Source organism: Marmota flaviventris, chromosome 4, assembly GCF_047511675.1.
Source record: "Marmota flaviventris isolate mMarFla1 chromosome 4, mMarFla1.hap1, whole genome shotgun sequence".
Lineage (NCBI taxonomy): Eukaryota > Metazoa > Chordata > Mammalia > Rodentia > Sciuridae > Marmota > Marmota flaviventris.
In genome coordinates, this window is record NC_092501.1 from 56,839,484 (window position 1) to 56,858,636 (window position 19,153).

Here is a 19,153-nt window from a genome sequence, read left to right on the forward strand (position 1 = left end):
TGTGTCAGTATTTTTATTAAAAGTGTTAAGTGATGTTAATATGGAAACATTTACATATTTATGAGTAATATTTGTATAGATTATTCTGTAATTTTCTATTTTTCAAGTATATTCTCTATATTACTGTTTTTTTTTAAAGTAGGTTTAATATTTTAGAGCAGTTTTAAGTTCACAGAAAAAGTTCACAGAAGGTACAAAGATTTCCCCATATAGCATAGCCTCCTCCACTCGCAGTGTCTTCCACTGGAATGTGCATTTGTTCTGATTTGTGAGATTATATTAATTATTATCCAAAGTCCATGATTTACCTGAAGACTTATTCTTGGTGCAAATTGATAATGATGTATATCCACCACTATAGCATCACCAAGAATACATTTACTGTCCTAAAATTTTTCTGTGTTCCACTTATTCCTCCTCACCTTCCTCTTAAACCCTAGAAATCACTGTTATTTTACTGTTCTTACTTATATTTTACTGTTTTCCTAGAACATAAAGTGGTTGGGGCCATATAATATGTAGCCTTTTCAGATTACCTGTTTTCTTGCTTTTTTTAAATGCCATATAAACTTGCATATATTTAATATGTACATGGTGGTGTTTTGAAGTATATACACATAATTAACAAATGCATCCCCTCCAATAGTTATCATTTTTATTGTGAGCACACTTAATATTTACCATCTTCACATATTTTAAGAATAAAATGCATCATCATTAAATATAGTCACTGTATTCAGGAGCTGAACAGTATTTATCCCAATACTAGTTAGTTATCCTCTGACCAACATCTCCACTTCCTCCCTCCCTCCAACCACTCTATCTCAGGTAATCCCTTCCTTCTTTCTACTTCTATGAGACTAACTTTTTAAAATTTTACATATGAATAAGATCGTTACATATGAATAATGTCTTGTGGCATTTTTCTTCTGTACCTCACATTTGCCACTTAACATGATATCCTCCAGGTTCAATATAATATGTTGTTACAATGTCAGCATTTCAGTGTTTCTTTTTATTACTGAGTACTATTTCATCCCAATCATGCCACTTTTCTTTATTTGTTTATCCACTGGTGGACAATTACGTTAAGTCCATATTTTGACTATTGTAAAGTATGCTGTAATAATTATGGCAGTGCAAAGATTTCATGATATACTATCGATCCTTATCCCTATAGATGGATACACACACACACACACACACACACACACACATGCACACACGCACACTGTAGTGGGATTTGGGGACCTATAATAATTCAGATTTTAATATTGAGGAATAGGCATACAGAGTTTTCCATAATGACTGCACTAACTTAAATTCTACCAATAGTGTGTTATCTTTTGTCTTTTGAATAACAGACACTCTAATTGGAGTGAGGTGATACCTTATTGTGGTTTTACTTTGTATCTTCCTGATGATTAGTGGTGTTGAACATTTATTTCATGTACTTGTTAGCCATTTGCATGTGTTCTTGGGAGAGACAGACCTCTATACAGATCTTTTGCATATTTTGCACTCAGGTTCTTTGTTATTTTGTTATTGAGTTGTGTGAATTCCCTATATTTGGGATATTAACTTCTCATTGGAAGCATGGTTTGCAAATATTTTCTCCCATTTTGTAGGGAAATTAATATATATATATATATATATATATATATATATATATATATGTATATATATATATGTATATATATATACATATATATATATATATATACACACATATTTGTAATTATTTCTATATGTATATATTCCATCTCTACTAAGCTAGGCAGGAGCTAACATGGATAAAACTCTTATGAGAATCATATATTTTGTAGACATAGATTTGCATTTATTTTGTATAACTATCTCAGAGAAGAATTGCTAAATAATAGGGCAACTGTTAACTTAAATTTATAAGAAACTGAAAAATAGTTGCCAAAGTGATTTTTCCATTTTGAGTTTTCACCGATGTATGAGAATTCTATTTACTCCATTTTCTAACTAACATTTAATTTATCAAACCTTTCAGTTAAACTGTTATAATGAATAGAAAATGTCCTAACATTGTGACACTAATTTGCATTTCTTGTACTATTACTGACATGGAACACTTTCTAAAATACATTAACCAATCAAATATTTTATGTAATTTGTGTTTTTATTGTTGTTTTATAGTGCTACTTTGTATAAGATGAAGAAATATAGATACTATGCCACTTATCAAAGAGAAAAGAAATAAAATATTTTTAGTTTGAAAAAAAATTGGCAATAGTTAAAATGAATGAATTAATGTAAACAGTTCATAAATTTAAAGAGACAACCACCCACATCTGGTGAAAATATCCTGGAATGAAAAGGGATGGGAATAAGGATGATTCTCTGTGTATAATTTAAATAAATTGTTATTTTTGAACCATGAAATTTTTCAATTACAAAAATAGTCATGAAGTGAAGAAAAAATTTGAACAAATAATTTTAAATTATTTTATAAATAAGTATTCTATAATTCAAATATTAATAAAAGACATTAAAAAGCAAACCCTAAAATGAAAACAGAAATAACTGATCTTTGCTGTGTATCCAAATAATAACAGCAATATATATGCTGAATTTTTATATTGTATGGGATAAATTCTAAACTTAAAAAGAACTGCACAAAAAATACTGAACATCTTTTAGTAGTTTGTTCTTGGTAGTGACATAGCAATTCTATAACTATCATCATGTGTGTTGTGAAGAGAACAAATATATGTATTCTTTAGAACCAGTGACTTCTGACTAGGAGAAGAGGAATATAATTTTGTTTAATGTTTTTAGTTGTAGGTGGACACAATACCTTTATATTTTATTTATATGTGGAACTGAGGATCAAACCCAGGGCCCCACATATACTAGATGAAGCCTGTAATGCTGAGCCACAACCCCAGCCACAGGAATGTAATTTTGAATGGGTGATGGTGAGAAAAAAATTTTTTTCTCTGGTTTGCTTTACATGAAGGTATCAGTATAGATCCAAGATCTTTGATAATAATTCATTTCCTAGCTCTGTCCACTGCAGAGGCCTGGAGAGTGGCACCTCAGCTACAATGAATACACTTAGTTCCAGGTCATGGTTTTAAACACTCTACTCCCTTAAGAGATGTCATATGTCCCTGAAGAAATACTATATGGAAAATACTCTGACTGGAATGAAATAGAACCCAGGTTATTCAAACAGCAAGAAAGAAAATATCACATGTAAAATAAATTAATTTTATCATCCATGGGCAGTTGTTGCAACAAAAAAGTTTAAGTCAACAATATCAATTATGTGATTATTATTTTTTTAAAAAACTGTATTTGTAATGAGCTAGGGAATGACCTAGAATCTGTTGTATTACAAAGAGTTTTGCTGATTTTCTTAAGGTAAATATCTCAAAACATTGGCGAAGCTAAACAACATTTTTCCTGACCTAATCATTCCAAGTGTTTATCTTCCCCAAGATGCCCTCTAATGGGCAGTTTGATAGAAGACAGACAGATACCAGTGGTGGGAACATGAGATTAAGGGAATAATTCTATGAAATAGATCTGCTGTGCTGACCCCATATTCTTTCTTTCCAAGAAGAAATTTACCTGTATCCCTGTCTGGCCTCAGTGAATATGTTCATTCCTCAGCAAACTACCTGTTATCTGCAGGAGAAATAATAAGAGGAAACAAGTTACCCTGAAAGGTAGACTTTTGTGCCCCTTTTCACAGACCAGATCCCAGAACTCAGGGAGATAAGGATAATTCCTTCTAACCATAAAATTGGTAAGAATTTATGGTTAAGAATCCACTTAGAACCAATCAGCATGAGCCAAAATGACCTAGGGTTGTCATGGCAGTGGAGATTTAAAAATCTGATGTCATCCTGCTGTCAGTCAAAAGTAAAGAGGTGAACTTGAGTAGGATTCTCTGGGATCCCCAGTAAAACTGGAGTGCAGGAGAACACTGTCCCTCTCTTCCCTGAGAGGACTCACTCTCTCCTGTGACCATGTCCCCTTTCCCCTTTCCTATTCCTTCAAGAAACTCGTTCCTGTTTTCTGAGTAACACATCCAAAACCTTTCTGACTTGATCAGAAGAATCAAGGTTTGAAGGAGGGATTTTCATGCTGCCCCAGTGTCCTGAAATGCCACAGCCCTTAATAATATTAAGCTAATGAATATAGTATAGTATTTATAATGTATTATATATATATGTATATATATATATATATATATATATATATATGTGTGTGTGTGTGTGTGTGTGTGTATGTGTGTGTTACATGAAAAGGAAATCAAGTAAATACTGAGGGTGTGCAAAGAGAAAAGTTGGAATTTTATTTTAAGGCATAGAGAGTTGAAAGAAGAAAGGAAATACTATTTCTAGCTGCAACTAACAGTGTTTGAAATTAGGCACACAGATTTATAAGCAATAAAATTTATTGATTTTTAATTTCCACTGTTTAACTATGAACTACCTAAATTAGACCAGAGGCTAATAAGATCTTTGTTTAATCAAGAATCCTGATGTAATTTTAACTGTTAATCTCTACTTCTTGAGCTTCCGCACCTTACTGAATCTTCCAAAGAAATAACTCAGGGGCTTATGTGATGGTTAAAAATATGCATCAGTGGACAGGGATTCTGTTTTCCTAGCTTCAGCTGAATTGCATCTCCACTTTATGTGATGTATATAAGACATTTGAGTTAGATATTTTGCATGGAAAACAGACTCCGTGGAGAGAAACCCAAAATGCATGAAAACCACTGGCCTTCTCACCTGGACTGTTCTCACAGCTTCTCCTATATAAGTCCATTTGCATCGAGTGATAACAAGTTTGCAATTTCTCCCATTCTGAACCACTTGTCACATCTTTTCAGGTACCTGCAGATGTCTTTTCCTCTTTTTGACTCACCTTTTTACCTTAGATGTGCATTTTAAAGAGAAGTTTGCTTTCAGTTTTTTAAAATGTGTTTAAACTTTTCTCGTCAGGTCCAACCTGGCTAGTTTGTTTCCGAGTTTTTTTCATTATCCAACAGAACAATATGTGAGTGAAAGTAAAAATGCTACTTTATAGTAATGTTCACAGCATTCTGTCTTCTGATTTATATTTAAGATGCACTTAAAATAAGAATTTTTATATATCTTTTTTTTTTAATCTTACTTCATGACCCTTTAAGATGGATTTCCTTTTATGGAATGAGGGTTCTAGATTCCAAAATTTAAAATAACCTAACTGACATCACCTCATCATGAAATGATTAGGCCAGGACATATCTTTTAACTACTGGTCTGATATTATTAACCTGATATTCCAACAATATTAACTGAACATAATAGCTAATATTTATTGACATTGGAATGATGGGATAGCTAATTTTTATTGAATATTTATTGTGCTTTAGACCTACACTAGGTACTCAATAATGCTTCCTCACATATTTCTTAAGACAACTATAAGTACATAAAAATTGAAGGAGTTTAACATACTTATCCAATGTTACATAACCAATCTGTGGTGTGGCAGGATTGGAATTGAACACTTTTTATTCCAGTGTGCAGACTTTTAATTTATTTTGTATAACTATTATCTTAGGAATGATAGAAGAAAAAGGATATTTTTGTGTGTGTGTGTGAGAATCTACTTTGTGCCCTTGACTAGGAAAGGAAAGACATATCACAAACTAGTTGTACATGAAAATGAAAGTGTGATTTTCATTATATATATATATATATTTTTTTTTTCAGAGTTCAATTCACATTCATGTCTTCAGTTGACTCTAATAAAATCTTAATGAGGAAGAAGGTAAGGGCACCTGTCTTTAAGCAAGAAGTTAGGGGCACATGTCCTTGTTTTGCAGCACATGAAAACAAGAACCAAATATGTTCTCCATTGACACAAAATAAATATGATCTCATGAGAATGGTTCGGTTCAATACCAGCTCCTAATTGGACTTTCTGTCATTAGCAACTACCATTGTATTTGGAATATTCACAAGGACTCCTTAGAGGAAAAATGAATAAGTGAATGATTGAAAAATAAGAGTAAGGCCCTTGTAATCCTGTATTCTTTGTCTAGTGATACTGAACTTATTTCTTACTCAATTCAATATGTAATCAAACACAACCTCACTTGAGTTTTTTCATAATTCAAAGAAGCTAGAATTAAAATCTAAAGTTTCAGTTATTTAGACAGCCTAGTTTTAGTAGGGATCAAGAGATAGGTAAACAGCATGAGGCATACAAAACCAATTTTCACACACACACACACACACACACACACATACTGTATAGGTTTATAATATCCTGGGAAATTTTGGAAAGCACTGCATTGTTCAATTTAGCACTAAGGTAAAGCAATTTGTAAATATTAGAGTAATAGGTAAAAATTGTAGAGAGTCTAGCAAACAGATCAGACTGAACTTTTTGCAATTGAATAAAAGAAAATTTCATTTGTAGAAATAAAGCTATATGTTGACAAGAGAATGTGAATAATATATTTCAATATTTGTGAAGTTTAGACTAAAGCTTATTACATATAACTTGAACAACGTTTCACTGGCTTCATTAAAGTGCTGTTTTCATCTAATTTAAAATAATCTCACAACAACTAAGAGGCTTCACTTCATACATGGTGGATTATCATTGAATACTTTTAGAATATACGCTGTATCTATTTAAATTTTTCTGATTTAAATTTTAAGAAGAAGCAATATTTAGCCAGGCATCGTGGTGCACACCTGTAATCCCAGCGGCTTAGAACACTGAGTCAGGAGGATCATGAGTTCAAAGCCCCCCTCGGCAACTTAGCAAAGCCCTAAGCAATTCAGTGAGACCCTATCTCTAAATAAAATGCAAAATAGGGCTGAGGATGTGGCTCAGTGGTCCAGTGCCTCTGAGTTCAATCTCCAGTACTACCCCCTCAAAAGAAGCAATATATAATACCATCAAATTTAAAGAAAATCTCTCTCATCTCTGTCTGTCTGTCTGTCTCTCTCTCTCTCTGTCACACACACACACACACACACACACACACACACAGCTGTCGGTGTCATTTAAATCAAACAATTTCTTTCATATAGAATATGACATATCTTTTTCTGTCATATTGACAAATTACTCTGGAACAATACTCTGTTAACTGTCTCTCTCATTATAAGACTAATTTTAAAAAAGAGTCTTCTTTCCTGTAAACAAATATTACTTTTGGTTTCTTGATAGTAGATGAGATCTGCAGAGCAAAAGGTCTTTCTGAGACAGAATAATGATAGGAGGAAAATAAATGGCTGGCATAATAAAGTTATTTGAATAGGTACAGTGATAAGGGAATAAAAGGTGAGAGCCAGAAAGGGAAGAAGAAAAAAATTCCAGAAAACAGAGGGCAGCTAATGTGCTTAGGATTTGTTTTTCTGTTCATTAATATGTATTGCAACATTTGTTTTAATCATATATAGTTTTTTGTTGTTGTTGTTTTTAGCATACACTTTTAGGTGTTGTAAAAGGAAGCTATTAACATTGTCCATAACGACGTAGCCAAGGTAGGTTTTGAAAACAAGTGTTAGCCTGGTGACATCTACGAATCCATCTGAATAAATCTAAAAGCACTAAAAACAGAGAGGGAGGTTACTAAGATAGAATAAGGCAAAAATGTGGGGAAAGGAAATACAATAGATGCTGCCTATATTTATTACAATGAGCACTTGTAAACGATATTGTTGTATTCTAATCTAATAAATTTAGAAAAGGTCTATCATAATTATGTTATTTATATGCAATAGGAAGTGTAGGTATATAATTATCTTCGATTCTCCATGTTTAACCAGAATTTATTGTGTGTTGTTTCAGGAAAATCTTATCAAATATTTGATAGTAACTCTCCAAGTTGCACCTCATAGTGGTCCCCAGGCTATGGTTTTTGGGTGGTGGCATGAGTTAGAGTTGTTTTCCAGGGTGTATTTGAAGGTGGTTAGATTATTTAAAATAATCTCACAGCAATTAAGAGGCTTCACTTCATACATGATGGATTATCATTGAATACTTTCAGAATATAAGCTGTATCTATTCAAATTTTTCTCACTTTAAATTTTAAGAAGCCTGACTATCCAGTCTTCGCAACACACACACACACACACACACACACATACACACACACACACGCGCACGTCATAGTACTTTCAGAATGCCCCCATAGTAGCCTTTTGTATTGTTGCTGTTAGTGTTGGCTCCTGTTATTTCAGTTTTTAAAAAGGGCCATACTACTGAAATTATTTTGAACATCATTGCCTTCAATAAATTCTTTAAGAGGTAGAGTTTGCTTTTATATTTTATAAATAGAATTAAGTGATACAAAAATCACATTGCTGCTATAATATATTCCCTTTCTTTTCATTGGTCATTTCACATTCACTTCTGTGTGAAAAAAAAAAATTGGTACTTAGTTGTATTCTTGCTAGTCACAACATTTCTTGAGCTCTAGTGAGAAGACTCATAAACAAAGTGTCTATTGATTGAAGTTCATTTCTAAATAACACAATATGATTTCATACCAAAAGTTGAAATGCATTCTATTAAACAGAAATGTTAGACATTAATTGTTTAAAAAATGAATTTGTAGGAATGCTTCTTTCATGTACTTATTCCTTAGACCTTAGCATGGATGGTCTCAAGTTTAATTATAATCTTGGGTCAAACAAGTGTTACCTTAGTCTATATATATATATATATATATATATATATATATATATGCATTTGAATAAATACATGTGTGCTTTTCACAGCATCAATGAGGTATAGTTAACATTTAATAAACTGCACATATTCAAAAAATACAATTTGGTATGTTTTATAGGAACACACATACAACACTGAAGCTCTCAATGTAATAAAAATAAGAAATGTACATATCAAAACTAAATGCTCAGTCTTGCATCTTGCTTACGGTGGATAATTTCTCTTCCAAATTCCATTTCTGTCACCAAATGTTAGGAAATTTCTAGAATGTTATATAAATGGGATTATACCATATGTACTCTCATTTGGCTTCTTGTGCATAATTATTTTTAGAACAATATATGTTGTTGCTTGCATCAATAATGCATTTCTTTTTATTGTGGAATAATTGTCTATTAAGTGGGCATACCACTTATTAAATAATTTCCATGATAATGGATTTTTTAGTTGTTTCTACTTTTTGGATATTAAAAATAAATCTCCTATGAATATTTGTATACAAGTTTTTAAGTGAGTGTGTTTCTTTTTCTCTTTCTTTTTTTCAAAATCAGGACAAATAGAATGACCCAGTTCTATTGTGTGTATATCTATAATGTGTTAAGAAACACATTTTTAAAATCTAATTCTCCATATTAGGCATCAGGTTTGTTTCCCCGCTGGTCCTAATTCCAATGTTCAGGATAGGTCTGTGTGGAAATCACACAATGCCTGTGCTGTGAACTAGTTTCACAGCCACTTACATCTCACTACATCTTATACAATGATGTATTCACTTTTTTTCTAAAAAATAGGTCTTTTAGTTTGGAGACTTAAGAATCTCTTTATATACAGAGCGTAATTCTTCTTTAGGGGCTGTCAAAATATTTGTTTTGGTGCATTTCAGTGTTCTAGTTTATATATAAACTGCCAACTTAGGCTACTTTATTCTACTGGTATAGGGAATTCTTAAGTTTCATAAAGCAAACTTCAATCCAGCAACCCTGAATAATATCTCTAAAAGTCTAATATAGATCTGAGTTACTGTCTTATTGAGCAACACTCCCCCCAGTAATATGTATCTTCTTTCATATTTTTTACATTTTTTTAGTGCAGTGAAATAGGAGTGTCAGGTTTGGGCATCCTGCTTAGGCTTATATAACATCCATGGCTGGAACACAGCAGGTGCTTTTTATTTATTTATTTACTGCTTTATTGCTGTGCCTGGGATTACTTTGCAAATCTAGATAGATGAATTTGGTTAGGATTGTTGATATTATATCCGGCAGCCTTACGATTTCTGAAAGTAAAAGATTTCCTCTATGCTAAAAAATATATATATCTCCACTGGGAAGTCAAACCACAACTTTCCAATCCCTCAAAACCATTGCTATAGAATACTTTCATAAAACCAGTTTCCAGGATGTTGAAATGTGATATATGAAATAATGAAGCACCTGCTTCTACAAATCCACTGAACTCAAAATACTGTGCAGTGAGGGATAGTAGCATGAGGATCAGGTAAGAGCACCTTCTTTGTGTGTGCTATCCTAGTGGCCTTTAATGTTTGCTCTGATAATGAAGATGTATGTTGCAATTTTCTTCTCACCTATTAGAAACCTTTGTCTGTGTTCACTTCAACCTCAAATATACAACATTGATAGACCTATTGCAAGGTGACAAGGCCAGCTGTGCTCCCCTGCTGTGAGTTTTGCAATCTTGACCTTTTTTATTGTTGACTTGTCCTTGAAATGGCGCATTCAAACTTAAGAAGATTTTTCTTGCAAAGTTGATGCTAGTTTTTTTTTTTTCCTGGTGATAAAAGAAATGAATATGTATTGTAAAAGTTTAGAAACAAATCAGTTATAAAGAAGAAAAGCTACACATACCATTCCATAGCTCATAGATGATAATAAAATGTTGATATATTTTTTCAGTTTCTCTCATATATGTGTATACATACATTCACTTAAAAGTGTATTTCAAGCACATTTTATCTGCCATTAAGTATACTGTGAAGCTTTAATTTTAGTATCCATAAAATAGCCTTTTTAGTTTTTGCAAGAAAAGAAATTAATTAACTTCACATTAGGTAGTCCCTCTCCAACTATCTATATAAGGATATAATCATAAATTCATAAATTCACATGAATAGTGTTGATTTGCTTATGGAGTTTGATGCAAATAATGAGATTTTCCTTACTCAACGACACTAGAATTGAACAGTAGCAGTGTTCTGATTTTTGTTCAGACATTCAGACCTAAGAGTTGAAGGTCAAGTGTATTATTTACCAGATATGATTTCTAGTTGAAGGTCATCTGCTGCTCTACTCTTGTTATTATTATTACAGGGTTTTTAACAGCAGCATACCTCCCACTTATATAGCAATAAGAATAATTGCATTGCTGTAATTATCAATCCATCAATTACTGTGTCTAAAGAACATTCACATCATCCTAAGTAATGCTGGACAAAACAAGTTTAGAAAGTGGTTTCTTATTTCCTGATTTGTAAATAGCCAAACAAATTTTGTGATCCGAAATTTTTTTCACCATTTCCAAATAAGGCTATCCTACCATTCAGTTTTCTTAAATGAATATGCATTATCTTTCCTGATGCATCATGATTAAACCTTAAATAGGCTTGTGGAATTGATAAGAGAATTGAATGAGTTTTATAAATCATTAGTCCAATCTTTCATTTACTTTGGAGGAAGCAATGTTCTCAACAAAGTAAGTACTTTTTTGATGTCACAAGATATTAAAACAGTGTTTGACCTAAAATCAGATATTCAATCTTTATATTATGTTCTGCCATTGGTATTGCAAGTCGCTTGCCTTACTTAGTTTTCTGTTCACAATTTGGAAATAGGTTATAAATTCACAGCTCTGTCCCACAATACTGTTAGTCCTTTAGTAGTTTTGCTGATTCATATAGTGTAATTCAAAGAGAACTTAAAGGAAAAGGAAAAGAAAGGGAATGATAGGAATAGAAAGAAATGACTCTGGAGCATTTTTCAGGTTCACAAGCACACTTACACTCATGATGTGGGTGAAAATTGAATTCATCTCAAGCTTGCTATAAGTTAGAGCCAGGAAATCAGCCTGAGATATAAGTGGGCTTGCTTTTAGCAAGGTTTTCAAAGACAATATCTTATTCTAGGTAGGCAGCAATGGAGCAATGAGAAAAGGCTGAATTACCTATTTGCCCAGACACTAATTTTACTGTGGTCCAGAAATCATATCGGGCAAAAGAAGGAGTGGATTCAAGACCCAGAAGGAAGGAATTAAAGTCTGGTGTTATGATGCTTAAAGCCCTGAAACACCTGACTTGCCTTATTCTCAGACCAGCATACTCATGCTATTTGAAGTTTATTTTCTCAATTTGTAAGTTTTAACTGTTCAATTTACATATTTATCATGCATTTGTGGCTAGCAACCTACCTGGTTCATAAAAAGGTACTGGACCCTATGTTTTAAGTAGCTCTTTATTAGTTATATCAGACAAGTTCTGTTAACTCTAAGTCTCGGTTTCCTCAACCATGGTATTAAAATGACAGCATTTGCCTCTTGGGTTTATTGTTAAAATTGAATGAGAGAAGAAATGTGGAATAACCAGGCACAGTTTTGCTAATGAATTATATTATGCCCTTGATAAAAAATGATTACCTCATTTTTCTGTTCTCAAAGAGATTGCTGTTAAAGATCCTGATTTGAGTCTGGATATTTCTAATATTCGAACTTTCCAAAAATATGCTTTCACCCAAATTTTATTCTTCATGGCTTCATTAGTTTTTCATGTCTTTATTTAAAGTTCCATCTGGAATACCTCTTATGACAGTTTTCATGAATTAGATATGCAACTCTGAGAATCAGAGTTACACTGTCAACTCTTCTGGTGGTTGAATAAGTAGAGATGATGTCACTTTCATTTGTGAACCTCTTGCTGATTTTCTCTGTGCTTTTCTACAATTATTTGCTTCATTGATGTCTTAGGAGCAGAAGAAGGACTGTCCACAAATTTCCTGAGAGAAGTTGAACTGAGGCTAAATAGGATTTACTCTGTGTGGTTTCATAATTGCTTGGGTCCTTTGAAAGGCCTTATATAAACATGAATGGTTAGAGTTATCTGCTATTATAATCATGATAATTCAGCCTCAACCACATGCATCAAATATTTGGATATTAGATGACTGCTGGCTGGTGTAGGTTTCTAAGTGGTGACCTAATAGAAAACATATGAACAACTAAGGGTTTTGTCCTCTTAGAAATATTCTATACGCTCAACATTTATCTACTTAAGTTATCTTCTTTACCACATATTTAATTATACTGTTTTGTAACTTATAGATTTTTTTTACTTTAGGATATATTTTTTGTAATATACAATTTAGACTTATAAACTGTATTTCAATTATTGAAAGCTTTACTCATTTAGGCTCCTTAGTTCCTAGATCCACGTGAATAATTCATATGAAGTTATAGTCTAAACATGGTAGGAAAGAAAAAGTGGCTTGTGAAATATACAGATTTCTTTTTCTGTTACAGTAAAATATGCCACTTTTTTGATAGGAATGACATTGAATATGTAGGTAATGTTGGGTAATATGAACATTTTAACAATATAAATTCTTCCAATGCTTGAGCACAGGACATTGATTTGTGTCCTCTTTAATTTTCTTAGGCAATGTTTTCTAGTTTTTAGTCTTTTAAGTCATTAATTCCCTTGGTTAAGTTAGTCCAAAGTATTTTAATCTATTTAATGCTGTTGTTAAAAGGAATATTTTCTTAATTTTTTTCTAATATAATTTGTTATTAGTGTGTACAAACATAACTGATATTTGTATGTTGATTTCATATTCTTTAGTAAGTTTCTGTTTTAGTAAGTTTTTTGGGTTTTTCTACATATGTCCAAATGTTATTTTACTTGTATTTTTCTGATTTGAATATCAAATATATATATATATATATATATATATATATATATATATATATATATTTTTTTTTTTTTTTTTTTTTCTCTTGCTTACTTGCTCTGGCCAGGACTTCCAGTACCATTTTGAATAAAAGTAACAAGAGTGGTCTGTTCCTCACCTTTAAGGAAAACCTTTTAGTTTTCCACTGCATATCATGTTAGCTGTGGGTTTTCCATAAATGATCCTAAAATTTATGTAGGATTACAAGAGGCTTTATCAATAAAATCTTGAGAAAGAAGAACAAAGTTTGAAGAGTCATATTGTACTATTAGTTTAAAAATATATTACAAATATATAATGATTTAAACAATATGGTACTGGCAGAAAATATACATATATACCAATGTAAAGGGATACAAAGCTCATATATAAACTCACAAATGTACAGTCAACTGAGCTTCAATGAGAATACTAAGAAAGTAAATCTTTTCAATATGGTGGTGGGAAAACTGGATTTCCACATGCAAAAGAATTAAATTGAAGCTATGTTACACTATGCACATAAAAAAAAAAGATACTTAAACCTAAGATCTGAAACTTAAACTCCTAGAATAAAACATGGGGGAAATGCTTTATTACATTGGTCTTGAAAATGTTCTCATGGATATGACATCAAAAGCACAATGAACAAAAGCAAAAGTAAACAAGGGTGACTATGTTAAACTAAAAAGATTCTGCCTAGAAAAATGAACAATCAAAAAATAAAAAGGCCAATCTACAGAATGAGTAAGTATTTGTAAATTAAGTGTGTGCTAGAGGGCTCCTACAAATAACAGCACAGAACAACCCCCAAATTACCTGCTAAATGGAAAAATGACTTGAATAGAAGTTCCCCCAAAGAAGACTTGTAAATATCCATTAGGTGTACCAAAAAGAAATGTTAAACATTATTGATTTTCATGGAGCTGAAAAGCAAACCACAAGGAGATATCATCTCACAACTCTTAGGATAATAATCAATCAACAAATAGACAAGGTTTGGTGAAAATGTGGAGAAATTGTAAATGTTATGGAAAACAGTGTGGAGATTCATCAGAACATTAAAACAGAACTATATATGATCCAGCAATCTCACTTCTGGGTACATATTCAGAAGAATTGAAATGAGGATCTCAAAGAGAGATCAGCATTCCATATCCACTGCAGCATTAACCAACATAGGAAAATAACTTAACTTGGGCAGATGAATGGATACAGACATTTGGTAAATATGCAAAATGAAAAATCATTCAGCCTTAAAAAGAAAGGAAACGCTGCCATATTCAACAGAAAGGACAAACATGGACAACATTATACTATGTAAAGTAATAACAGTAGGACAAGTACTGCATGATTCCACATAGATGAGATCACCAGAAGTCACCAAATTCATAGAAAAAAATGAGTAGAATGGTGGTTCTCAGGGGTTGGAGGAGGGGAATACAGGGTTACTTTCAAATGAGTGTGAAGTTTAAACAAATTTTATTATATAATTTCATTGTTTATTTTCATTAAATAATGAAAGTTAAAAGCAAGTTCAGCAAAATAAAGGCAGCTTTTTAAATATTGGTATTAAAATGGCAAAATTTTTCTTTTTTAAAACTAAATAGCGTTCTTTTGTTTATGTGTATATTTATCTGTCCATTTTTCTGATAATGGACACCTAGGTTGAGTCCATCTCAATTTTAATAGATAATGAGTTCAAAGAGCTCTTCAGTATATTGATTTAGATTCCTTTGGGTATTATTTTCACCAAACAAAAAATGATAAATACATGAAGTGATGAATTGTTTAATTATCTTGATTTAATCATTCCATAGTGTAAGCACATAGTAAAATATGACATTGTGACCCATGAATATATAACTAACTAATTTTTTTATCACTTGATGGAATCAACCTAGGTGTCCATCATCAGAAAATGGACAGATAAATATACACATAAACAATGGAACACTATTTAGCTTTAAAAAGAAAAATCATAACACCAATATTTTAAAAGTTGCCTTTATTTTGCTGAAGGCATTACAACCATGTTTGTAATTTTATTTTCACAAATCTTCTGATATCTTCTTCACATGGTTTTTTAAAATATTTTTAATTGTAAATGGACACAATATCTTTATTTATTTTCATGTGGTTCTGAGGATTGAACCCAGGGCCTCACACCTGTGAGGCAAGCACTCTACCACTGAGCTGCAGCCCCAGACCCTTCATATCGTTTTGTTAAGATTATAGTAAATAGAATGTACTCGTCTGTCTTGTAACCACAATGGAATCATGGGGCATGAATTTTAGTTTTTGTACTTCTTTTAGCCCAACTCAATTCCAACTTTGCTCATAGGAAATTTAAATACAGTCTTATTTCCACCACCTGTGTTGAGCTAGGTGAGTCAAAGTTCTGGAGCAATGATGCTCAAACAAAGGTGACCTCTCCATGACCAGAAAATATTTGCCAATTTACAGATAATTTTGATTGCTAGGGATCTGATTTTGAATATATATATTTGAATTATATATTGAATATATAATGTTACTGTCCTAAAAAGGTTTAATATATTTCCACATGTACTACTTTCTTTAACCACCAAATAAGAGATCTCTTTGATTGGATTTTAATCATATGTAGGACTAAAATTATTTCTTAAACTGGTGCTAGCAAAGACTTACTTTGGCATAAATTCTCAGAGATGGTAGAAATAACTTACTTCCTCTAAATTGGGCTGTCTCTAAATTTGACCAAAATGAAAATGGCTCATTTTTTTCCAGAAAGAGTGTTAATAAAACTAGGCTTTAATCGTTGTATTTATATCAGAATTTGGGAAACTTATTTAATATTTTCTATTTATACTCTTGCTTATTATGAAAGTATCCTTGGGCAGTCCAAAAATGATCTGAAATAGGCTGTTTCCTCAGATCAATTTAACTATAGGCAGCTAGTAAAGCCAATAAATCCAGAATAATATCTGAAGACTGTGAGGTACAGAAATATTTGGTGACTTGCCAAATTTGGATTAAAATGAAGGTATATAAGTTTACATTAATATTTTATTAAAAAATATAAAGAAGTTTGTTGGGTTGCAGGATAGGCTAGGATAGTAGAGCAAGGAGCAGAAATCACCCTAGCTATCTCTCTGGGCTAAATTCTTAAGGTACCACTGAAGCTCAGAACAACTTTCAAGGTTAGATAATATTATTCACATTTTTTCCCAAGGAAACCAAAGTTTATAAGGTATACAAATTTCCCAGAATCCCATAATCATTCATTTGATGACCAGAATTCAAATTTAAATTTTCATTATTCAACAGTATATGACATTGCCTCTAAGATAGTCAATCTTCCATCATGGAAATAAAATTGATTGGAAGTGCACTCCCACATGTGCGTACACACACACACACACACACACACACACACTTCTTCCAGATTTTTAGGTTTCTAACATCACTGATTGTTTTTGTTGCACCTGTGTACTGAAGATGGAATTCAGGGACTCAAACATGCTAAACAAGCACTCTATCACTGAGCTACACCCCCAGCCCTTTTTATTTTATTCTAAGACATGGTCTTGCTAAGTTGCCAAGACTGTGATAGATCCTCTTGTCCCAGTCTCCCAAGTACCTGGGCTTATGCGCTTATGCCAGGAAGTCTGACCTATTATTTTTAAGAGTGCCCAATAAGATAGCCCATCATCCCTCCTCCCTTTTAAAAAAAATTACACTTTCTATTATTTTTTTAGTGCTAAAGAAGTTAATACAACTCTCAAAATGTGATTATAGAACTCCTCTTTCTTATTTTCCATTTAAATTGTTACATTACATATTTACTTTTTTATTTTCACAACACCATCCAGCTTCTTGCCTTACAGAATGTGAAATGCTGCCAACAAGTGTTATGAACACTCTCCACTGATTGTGTTCATAAAAAGAAGGGGTCAATCTTGGTGCCATTTGAAAGAATGCTATTAGTTTGTGTTAAAGACAAAGAAAAACACAGAAGTATGTGGGAGTGATTGGTAGGCTTATCCCTTTCTACAGCATCACCAACAAAAATGCCACTTGTGACTTCTGACAGCTACTGGTTGCTCTTAGTTTTTGTTAAATTTATTTTGGAGTTGAGTAAATTATTGGGACAATGATGAAGTTATGTGTCACTATGTGATATGTTATACAATTCAAATAATAAACAGCAGACTTTTATAAGACACAGCTCATAGAAGGAATATCAGGAGGCCTTCATTTGCAAAACAACAGAATGCAAAAAAAGACATTTAATCTACCACATTTACTCACATATTATAGGGCTTGGTGATATGTTAAGCAGGAATATTGCAAAGATGTCTTATCAAGAATATTTTGAGAAGAATACACAAAACAACTAATAATGTAATGTGTGATTTTGTAAGAGTTCCATAGCGGTGAACTCACACTATTAATATCTAAGAAGAGAGAATTGCCTTGGGATCATTGCTTCTCACAGTTTCAGCAGAGAAAGACTGTAAAATGATCAACATACAGATAGCAAATACTCCGCACTTTGAAGGCTTTGCTGAGAGGAGGAATAACAGTATGTAATAGAAGTCAGTTGAAATAAGTGCAAAAGTTCCCTCTGCAGATGGTGGGTGATAATGAGTGCAAATGTTTGAGAACAAAGGAAATGCTAGTTAAAGATCCATGAGATGACACAAAATTAGAATCCTTTAGAGGATAGTTAATTGGTAGTTCTGTTCTGAAATATTATCTAGTCTTCTATCCCCATCTCTAGATTGGTCCTAAGGAAAGGTAGGTCCTTCGCAATTGTGAAAATACACAAATACCTCTGGGCATAGCAAGGTTTAAGGGAAACCAGGGAGGCCAGTCTTTAATATTCACATGTGCATAAGATTTGCCATCCCAACAGGTTTTTGGTTGTTTTTCATAATACTTAAATATTTATTTTCTAAGTTTGTCATAAGCACTTTGTAACAAAAGAATCACAGTAAAAATTGTGACCGCATAAGCTAAAACAAATATTAGAATAGTTCTTGTTAAATATTTTTACCTGTGTTTGCAATAACGACAGATACCTTTATATTATTGTTGTACTCAGACTAAGGGTTTTAAAATATTGAATTGGGAAAAACAGCACAAAACAAAGTATCTTAGTTTGAAATGTGAAAAACAGGAGCACAGTGAAAAGTATAGTTAGGACAAGTGTTTATGGTGAATCTGTTTTGCTCACCCCTAACTATCTTTGTTACTGGCTCTGCTAATTTTGCTTCATTCATTCTTAATGTATAGCTTTAAGACATTCAACAGGGCCAATTAGGTACTTGATTCACTCAGTAGACGGTTCAATAAATTAGCTGCCTAATTCAACAAACAACAATAATAATGTATGATGAACACTATGACGGTAAAAGTAGAGGGGACCAGGAAACACTTGTCAGAGCCGTCCAAGCCAGTCCAGAGATTTCCTGAGCAAGACACCTCATCAGCAAGGGGTGTTGAAG

At 32.4% G+C, this 19,153-nt stretch overlaps 1 protein-coding gene across 4 annotated transcripts in view; it reads left to right on the plus strand.

Moving 5' to 3' along the window:
* Ctnna3 (catenin alpha 3) overlaps positions 1 to 19,153 on the plus strand; it is a 1,728,170-nt gene that overhangs the window by 1,542,372 nt on the left and 166,645 nt on the right. The gene's annotated exons all lie outside the window — the stretch shown is intronic.